At 41.4% G+C, this 8,850-nt stretch overlaps 1 pseudogene; it reads right to left on the reverse strand.

Moving 5' to 3' along the window:
- Window positions 1-2,061: 2,061 nt before the first annotated feature.
- Window positions 2,062-8,850, reverse strand: part of LOC103582492 — a 26,411-nt pseudogene continuing 19,622 nt past the window's right edge.

Below are 8,850 nucleotides of genomic sequence, written 5' to 3' on the forward strand. Positions count from 1 at the left end.
GGGGCTACCATTGGCTTCTCCCGTCCCTGTGCTGAGAAGTGGAGAGCGGCGGTCCCAGGGTGTGGAGACCGGTGGACTGTGGGGCTGGTATCGGGGTACTATCAGCTTCTCTCATTCCTGCGCCAAGCAGCGGAGAGCGGCAGTCCCGGGCGTGGAGAGCGGCGGGCCGTGGCACCTTTGCCAGGGTGCAGTTATTGGGCGCCGTCGGTTTTCTCTCTCAGCTGTGCGCGGAGACACGGAGGGTGGCGGCCGGGACCAGGTGCCTATGTGCTGGCAGCTGAGGCCCTGCCTGCTTCTGCCCGCGCGCGAGCGGGCCACAGTCCCGCTCGTGAGAGCCGGCAGGTGATGTGGGCGATTCACAATAGAGGCAAATGACGCTCTACTGCCAAAAATTGAAACCACTTAGGTTAGGAGTCAAACTTAGTCCCGCGGTGCAGCAGCACAGACAGGATGGTAAGTATGTCCACGCTAAGGGCTGCTCCCACAGCACACACGGTGGTGGGGAGGCTTTTAGAAGGATTGATGTGGAAGGGAACGTTGGTAATTTCTCAGTTGTGACACGGACTATACGTCTGTGCACAGTCCCACTTGGTCATGCTGTATGTCCTCTGTTGTTGAGGTCAGTGTGCTCGTATTATGTGAGGTTTTCTTTGTCCACAGTTAGTACGTTCTGTAGTTACCTTTTCATTGTGATGCTTCTGGGTGGTTTTTGTGTTATAGTAATCCCGGTTTAGTAGAATGAATTGCGTTGTTTTCTCCTATTTTTTTGGAGGTATTTGTGAAAGGTTGGTATTTTTGTTCTGTGTTTTTGTTTTGATTATGTATGTTCATGGGATATGAAGCTGGCCGTCACCACGTGTGCCCAAGATGTGATGATCAGATCAAAACCGTCAGCATGCCCATTACCACCAGTTGCAGTTATTCTCCATGTCCCCCGCCAAACCTCTCCCTGCCTACCTTCCCCGCTTCCCCCTCCACCCCAGGTAACCCTAGGTCTGTGCTCTCTCCCCTAGTCCAGTGCACCACTCTGTGTTCTTTCTCTTAGTGCCCACATATAAGTGAGGACATGGAGTAGATTTCCCTGTGTGCTTGTCTTATTTCACTTGACATAGCTTTGTCCAAGCTCATCAATTTAGTTGCGGATGGCAGAATATCCACCTTTCTTATGGCTGAGTGGTATTCCATTGTATACATATACTATATTTTCTTTATCCAGTTGTTCCTGTTGAATATTTCAGTTAGTTCCATTTCTTGGGTGTTCTAAGTATAGCTGCAGTGAACATGGGAGTGCATGTATGGCTTGGAACAGTCACTATGGAATCGGTGTGCATATAGTTTTGGAACAGTCACTATTGAATCAGTATGCATATAGTTTTCTCACGTGTCAAGTTGGAATTCTGTCTGTTTCACAGGGTGGTTGTAAGAGCAAGTGAGAGTTAGTTGGAGAGCACCTGGCCTGATCTAGTTCCCATCCACTTGACCAGCCTTACTTAGCTCAAGCTGCTTCCAGCCCCTGGCTCTTTTCCTTCCTTGGCATTTTGAAGCACTTACCTTACTGAGCTGTATCTCCATGAGGACATGGTGCTACACCTGACTGCCCTCTGCGTACGCCATGAGTTCTGGAGTCAGTTGGGGCCAGAGCAGTGGGAAGGAGAGCCCCTGGGCCCTGTGAGGCCAATTCTTGCCCCATGGTCAGAAGCAGGCCACAGTCTTGGCCATTATAGAGGTGCCAAATGGGGGAGACTTCACAAAGCACCACATAGTCACCTGGGCACTGGGAAGTGGGCGGGCACCCCCAAACAGGTCTGTGCTGACCAGAGGCTGTGAGAAGTGCCCAACCCGACCCACACAATAATGGGATTGGGTGCAGCTGCATCTCACGGGCTCCCCATCTCAGGGCAGAATGCACAAGCCAGGAGCTTCGAGGATGCAGACCTCATCACTATCCAGAGCGTCTCCATCGCCCTCCTCTTCCTTCTCATCTTCCATCACTTCTGGGTGGGACCCTAAGCTTCCAGAGGGGCCCCCAGCAGGGGGCAAAGGGGGCTGGGCCCTCTACATTCACCTGCGAATAGGTAGACCTAGATGGGTGAGGCCTGAGGGAAGAGGCCACCTGAAGGCTGGGCCAGCTTCTGCAGGCTGCACATCTGTCCAGCAGGGTGTCGGCCAGGTCCCACTGGTTGATGAGGGGATATCTCCACTGCAGGGCATGTGGTCAGGGAGGCAGGGCTCTCGGAGAGCACATGCTTCACAGAATGGCATGCCTGTTATCTGCTGTGCAAACTTTTCACTCTGCTGTCTGGTGATTTCTCTGTCCATTTCACAGTCCAACTTATTTCCAAGTAAGAGAAGTTCTGCACTTCCTTAAGTATACTTATCAATCAAGTTCATCCATTTTGGCAAATCATCAAATGTTTCCTTCGTGATATCACGTACTAATATGATCCCCTTGGTACTGCTGTAATAAGCTGAGGTAGTGCTGTTGAATCTCTCCTGACCCTCTGTGTCCCAGATCTCTAATCTAATTTTCTTTCCTCTTAGCTCTACAGTTTTGATTTTAAAGTCAACACCCACAGTGGACTTGCAGGCTTCGCAGAAGGCCTCACAGAAGTGATCATCGGTGAAGCACTCCATCAGGCTGGTCTTGCCCATGCCACGGGAGCCGATGAGGATGATCTGCAGCTTGAAGTCAGCCGGCCTGGGGGCCTGCTTCCTCGGGCGGGCCTGGCCACCCAACAGCACCGGGAAGCTCACACCCAGGCCACCGCCACCCACAGTCCCCTCCCTCGAGTGGCCCCGGCATCCCACGGGCTCCAAGCTGCAGCTGTGCCACCCGCTGGCTCCCCGTGCCCTAGTCACTGCCACCACTGCCAGGAGAGGAGGAAGGTAAGCAACTGCTCTGCAGCAGCTGCAGCAGCATCCCGGACGAGGAGGGGCAAGAAGCTCAGGCCTTAATTCATCTTTAAAGGCTTAGTAGGCGTCTGCAGTAAAGCCATCTGGTCCTAGGCCTTTCTTTCTAGAGACAGCTGGTTACTGCTTCAGTTTCGTAGCTTGTTATTGGACTATTTCAGTTTTCTGCGTCGTCTTGGTTCAGTCTTTGGTAGTTTGCGTGTGTCCAGAAATTTATCCTTCTTCTCTGGGTGTTCAGTTTTGTTGGTGTATGGCTGTTATAGTCTCTAATGATTGTTTGTATTTCTTTGGTATCAGTTGTAATTTTTCCTTTTCCTTTCTAATTTTTATTTGAGTCTTCTTCTTCTTCTTCTTCTTTTTAGTTAGCCTAGCTAGTAGTTTGTTTTATCTTTTCAAAAACCCAACGTATTGTTTCATTGATCTTTCATATTGTTTTTTGGGCTTCTATTTAATTTAGTTCTGCTTTGATCTTAATTATTTCTTTTCATCAACTAACTGGGATTGGATCGTTCTTGTTTTCTAGTTCTTTGAGATGTAGTGTTAGGTTGTTTATTGTGATAAACTTGTCTCTTAACAGGATCCCACAGGTTTTGGTATGATGTGTCTTTATTTTCATTGGTTTCAAGAAATTTTTTGATTTCCTGTTTAATTTCTCCTTGTACCGTACGTCTTTCAGGAGCACGTTGTTTAGTTTCCATATACGCTTTCCAGAGTTTCACTTGTTATTGATTTCTCGTTTTAATCTGTTGTGGTCTGAGTAGTTATTTCAGGTAATTTCAATTTTTTAAAGTCCGTGGAGACTTGATTTGTGACTGAACATGTGGTCTATCCTGGAGGATGTTCAAGGTGCTGAGAAGAATGTATATTCTGTGCTTGTTGGATGAAGTGTTCTGTAGATATCTGCCGATCCAACTGGTCTATCGTGTGTTTTAAATCTTGCGTTGCTCCACTGCTTTTTTTGCCTAGATGATCTGTTCAGTGTTGAGAGAGGGTTGTTTAAGTCCTCCGCCATTATCGTATTTGGGTTTATCTCTTTCGTTAGGTCTAATGTGGGTACTCTGATATTGGGTGCATATATTTGTGATTTGTATGTCTTCTTGCTGGATATATCCCTATAATTAAATACTAGCTTTCTTTGTTTCTTTTTATGGCTTTTGGTTTAAATTCTGTTTTATCCAATATAAGAGAAGATATTCTTGCTCGTTTTTGGCTTGCATTTGCATGGTACAACTTTTCCCATCCTTCCACTCTTAGTCTGTGTGTGTCTTTACAGGTGCAGTGAGTCTTTTCAACTATAAGTTGGGTCTAGCTTTTTAGTCCAGTCAGTCTGTGTTTTTTGAGTGGTGAATTTAATACATTTGCATTGAGAGTTATTATTGAAAGGTATTGAGTTAGTCCTGGCATTTTATCGAGTTTTGTTTGAATGTTTTAGATATCTTTTGTTCCTTCCCTTTTTATTGTTTGTCTTCTGTGTGTGTTGGTTTTTTGAGTTGGGTAAATAAAGTTTCCCTTTTCATTTGCATTTTTGTTCTACCAGTGGATTTTGTTCTTTCTTGTGTACTCATGGTAGTGATTATTGTTTTTTGAATTGTAGATGAAGTACTCCCTTGAGGATTTCTGTAGGGCTGGTTGTGTGGTGGTGAACTCTAAATTTTTGCTTGGGAAATATACTACTACTTCCTCATTTCTGAAGGATCACCTTGCTGGGTATAAGTATTCTTGGTGGCAGTTTTTTTTTCTTTTAGTATTTTTATTATATCATCCCACTCTCTTCTGACCTTTAGGGTTTCTGATGAGAAGCCTGCTGTTAGTCTGATGGAGACTCCCTTATAGGTGACTTGATGCTCTTCTCTTGCTGCTTTTAAGATTCTCTCTTTCTTTTTGAGCTTTGCCAATTTGACTGTAATGTGTCTCGAAGACCTTTTTAAATTGAATCTGTTTTGGGATCTTTGAGCCTCCTGGATCTGAAGGGTCTGTATCTCTCCCTATACCTGGGGAGTTTTCCACTACTCTTTCATTGAATATGTTTTTAATTCCTTTTCCTTTTTTCCTTTCCTTCTGGAACATCCATGATGCAGATGTTTGTGCACTTTGGGTTGTCTGCTAGCTCTTAAAATTTTCCTCACTTTTAAAATTCTTTTCTTTTTTGCCCACCAGGGTTATTTTGAGAAGACCATCTTGAAGATCAGAAATCCTTCTTTCTGCTTGTTCTAGCCTGCCATTTAAATTTGCAATTATGTTTTTTCTTTTATTAAATGAACCTTCAGCTCCTTGAACTCAGCTAAACTCTTTTTTAGAATGTTAATCTCTTTGTATGTTTTCTCCTTCAGACCCTGGATACTTTTTCTCCTTTTGTTGTGCTGAGTCTTCTTGTGTGTCATTGAGTTGTCTTAAGATTGTTGCTCAGAATTCCTTTTCAGTCATTTCAGGGGTTTCCTGTTCTATAGGGTCTGGCATTTGAGAATTACTATATTCCTTTTTAGTGTCTTCTTTTCTTTTCTTTTTTTTTTTCTTTTAAGCATAGTTTTAGTCTCTCACCTTGATTTCTGCTCATCTGATAGATCACTTGCTTCTTTTATTACTCTGGAGTCTGGAGTGGACTTTGAGGAGAAAGACTGACTCTTCCTTTTCCAGGCTCCTCTGGTGACTCTCTTTGTGTCAGTGCAGTGGAATATGTGGTGGCCCCCCCTGCATGGTGGTCATGGCCGCTCTGTGGTGGCAAGCTGTCCTTGTGGAGGTACAATCTGTGGTGCCTGCTGTTGTGGCCCATGTCCATGGAAGTGGTTTGTGGCCTCTCTGTCCCTGTGGCAAAGCTCCTCCTGCCGTCTGCGTGAGCAGGAGTGGGGTTGTTTGGGCCTGGGCATTTCCCTGCTGTGGGCCTCCCTGTCATGTCACCTGTGCTTTTCCTGCCTCCTGCATGGGTGGGGGTGGAGTTCTTCCCTTCATCTTGAGTGTGGTGGTTATTTATTTGTTTTACAAATTTCAGTATACACATCTAGAACCCTGATTTGGAGGCCTTGTCTAGCCAGGGGTCCCAATTTTAATAAACTTAGAGCTCACTCTGTATTTAAAAGTAAGAGAAGAAATGTTCTCCTAAGATCCAAATCACAGTCAAATATGACTGCTATCAAGAGTTGTATTTTATAAGGCAAGTAGAATATAAAGCATAGAAATTGTTAAGAAATAAATATTTTTGTTTTGTGATGACAATCTCCTATGTGATAAATCACAAGGAATTTACAACAAAACTACTAGACCTAATAAGCAAATTTATCAAGTCACAAGTTCTACTCTTTAAAAGATGGTGTGAAGAAAATTAGGAGGATGGAAATTCAAGGCACTGTGTGGGCTAAATGTTTGCGAAACATATATCTGATAAATAATTTGTATCCCAAAATATATCAAATACTTACAATTAAATAAAAAGATAAAGTAATTAATGGAAATGATAAATATATTTATACTTTACCAAGGGAGATATGTCAATAGCTAAAAAACATATGAAAAGATGTTCAGTATCATTACTCATTAGAAAACTGTGTATTAACGCTGCAATGAGATAACATTACACACCCCAGTATGATGGCTAAAAATAAGATTCTCATTACCAACTGCTGATGAGGATATGGACAAAGAACTCTCATACATTTCTGTCTTAGAAATTTTTCCCAAAGAAATGAAAGAATATATCCACAAAAAGACTTGAAATTTAGTCTCTGTGTTAGCTTTATTTAACATAGCCTCAAAATGGAAACAAGCCAAATGTCTACTGTTAAGTGAATGCATACATAATTTTCTAAAATGTAATTCTATTGACCAGTAAAAATAAATGTAGTTCATTCATAGCACAGATGAACGTCAAAAGCTTTATGCCATGTGATAGCAACCAAATGGAGAAGATTGATTGTGATTCCATCCATGCACATGCAATTCTACATAAAGTGACAGAAAGCACACCAGTGTTTTCCTGGAGAAATAGATGGAGATGGGGGATTATCTGCAAAGGTTAAGAAGGGACTTACTGAGGTGGTGAAAGTGTTCTATAGCTTCTTTGTGCTGGTATGACAACTGTATACATTTGTTAAGATTCATCAAGCCACACACGTAAAATTGGTTTTATTGTATGTCATACCTTCTACTCTTCAAAAGAGACTATTATGCAAATTAATAAAATTATACTACAATAAAACAGAAAAAAATGGAGGGAGGAAGGGAGGAAAGAAAGAAAGAAAAATGAAATGAAGGAAAGAAAGAGAAAGAGAGAAAGAAAGAAGGAAAAAAGAAGACACTATTATTCTCAGGTGCTAAAATCCTATGGTCTTTCTTCCCTGTATAAGCATAATGAAAAAATAATGCTACATTGTTTTCTAAAATATTTAAAATATACAATTTTCTGAAATATGGCTTTGCCATTTGCAATAATGATGCCATCAACTCTTGAATGTCACCAGTTTCATAACTGTTAATTTTCCGGCATTGTTGTATAAATCCCAACAATTTGGAAATCACTCGTTTGCTGAATACACTTTGCCACTCCTTTCTTTTTCAAAATTCTTACTTGCCTTCTAAAACACAGCAATATTCTAGCTCACCTCTAATTTCTCTTTTTTAAGGCTGATTTCTACTGTTTACTCTTCTTACTCTTTCTATCCTTAATTTAATTGTCTGCTATTTTTTCCTCCTTTATCCTTAACTCAAAATATTTTGTGCTCTTTATCATATTTACAACCCTAGCTTTATATTTCCTTTCATCTGGAATATGTCATGGCTTTGAAATAATTCTTAAGTATATATTCTTTGCCATCTAATGAGAAATCTGGATCCCATTAGTTCTCATAAAAAAAGCAAGATTTATGTATTTGCTCTCACAGGTTATTTATGTGGTTTTATGCATATATTTATTTTTTAAAACTGCTAGAATGACATCCTGAGTATAGTCAGTGTTCAAAAAGAAGTGGTGTTGCTATTTTTAACATTATATTAAAGCCTGTATGTCACATGCAATCCATTCAGTTCAAAGTCGTCCAGAAATCCTTTCCTCAGTATTCTATCTCTGTGCTACTCAAAAGTGTGGCATTTGGACCAATGGCATTGGCATCACTTGAACTTGTTAGAAATGCTGACACTCAGGACCAACCCAAGACACCTTTAGATCAGAATTTGCATTCTAATAAGATTTCCAGTTCATTGTTGCACACATTAAATCTTGAGAAGTGTGCTTCTTACTCACCATGACTTTTTCTTCTAAGAAATATACATGACTTATCCTAAGTGATATAAATATGGAACTCCAAAATGTATATTCCTATACTGATGCTTTAATTTTATATTTTATATCCCATAAAAGCATAGCGTCTACACTGGTTATGTAAATCTTATGTCATTCTTTTTGCACAGAGTTAGGAAATACATTAGAGAATATTACAATGTTGACAAGTATCTTATTGGATAATTCAGGTCACTTATATGAGGCAGAACATGTTTTCCTAACTCTGTGATTTTATCTTGGGTCAAATGAAGAACTCTGCCCATGGTCACAAAGTCGTTGTGTTATTTATTTATTTATTTATTTTTATTTTAGGGACTGTCAACATTTGGAGATGTGGCCGTAGAATTTTCTCCAGAGGAATGGGAATGCGTGGACCCTGCTCAGTGGAATTTGTGTAGAGATGTGATGTTAGAGAAAGACCTACAGAAACCTGGTCTCCCTGGGTGAAGATAACTCCCCTCCAGAATTCCCAATCCACACCAAGGTTTTTATTTCCTTTCTATGTAGAAGGTCTCTTGAGAGATTGTGCTTTGCATATATGCATTTCAGATTTCTGTTTTCAAGAAGAAAAAGGGCGTTTGTTGGTGGAAAAGAAAATCTTCATGATGTTTCATTTTGACGTTAGTCTTCCCTTTCTTGAGGTGATCTTTATCCTTCACTCTAATTTAGTA

This window comes from Galeopterus variegatus, unplaced genomic scaffold (assembly GCF_000696425.1).
Source record: "Galeopterus variegatus unplaced genomic scaffold, G_variegatus-3.0.2 Scaffold16471, whole genome shotgun sequence".
In the NCBI taxonomy this organism is placed as follows: Eukaryota; Metazoa; Chordata; class Mammalia; order Dermoptera; family Cynocephalidae; genus Galeopterus; species Galeopterus variegatus.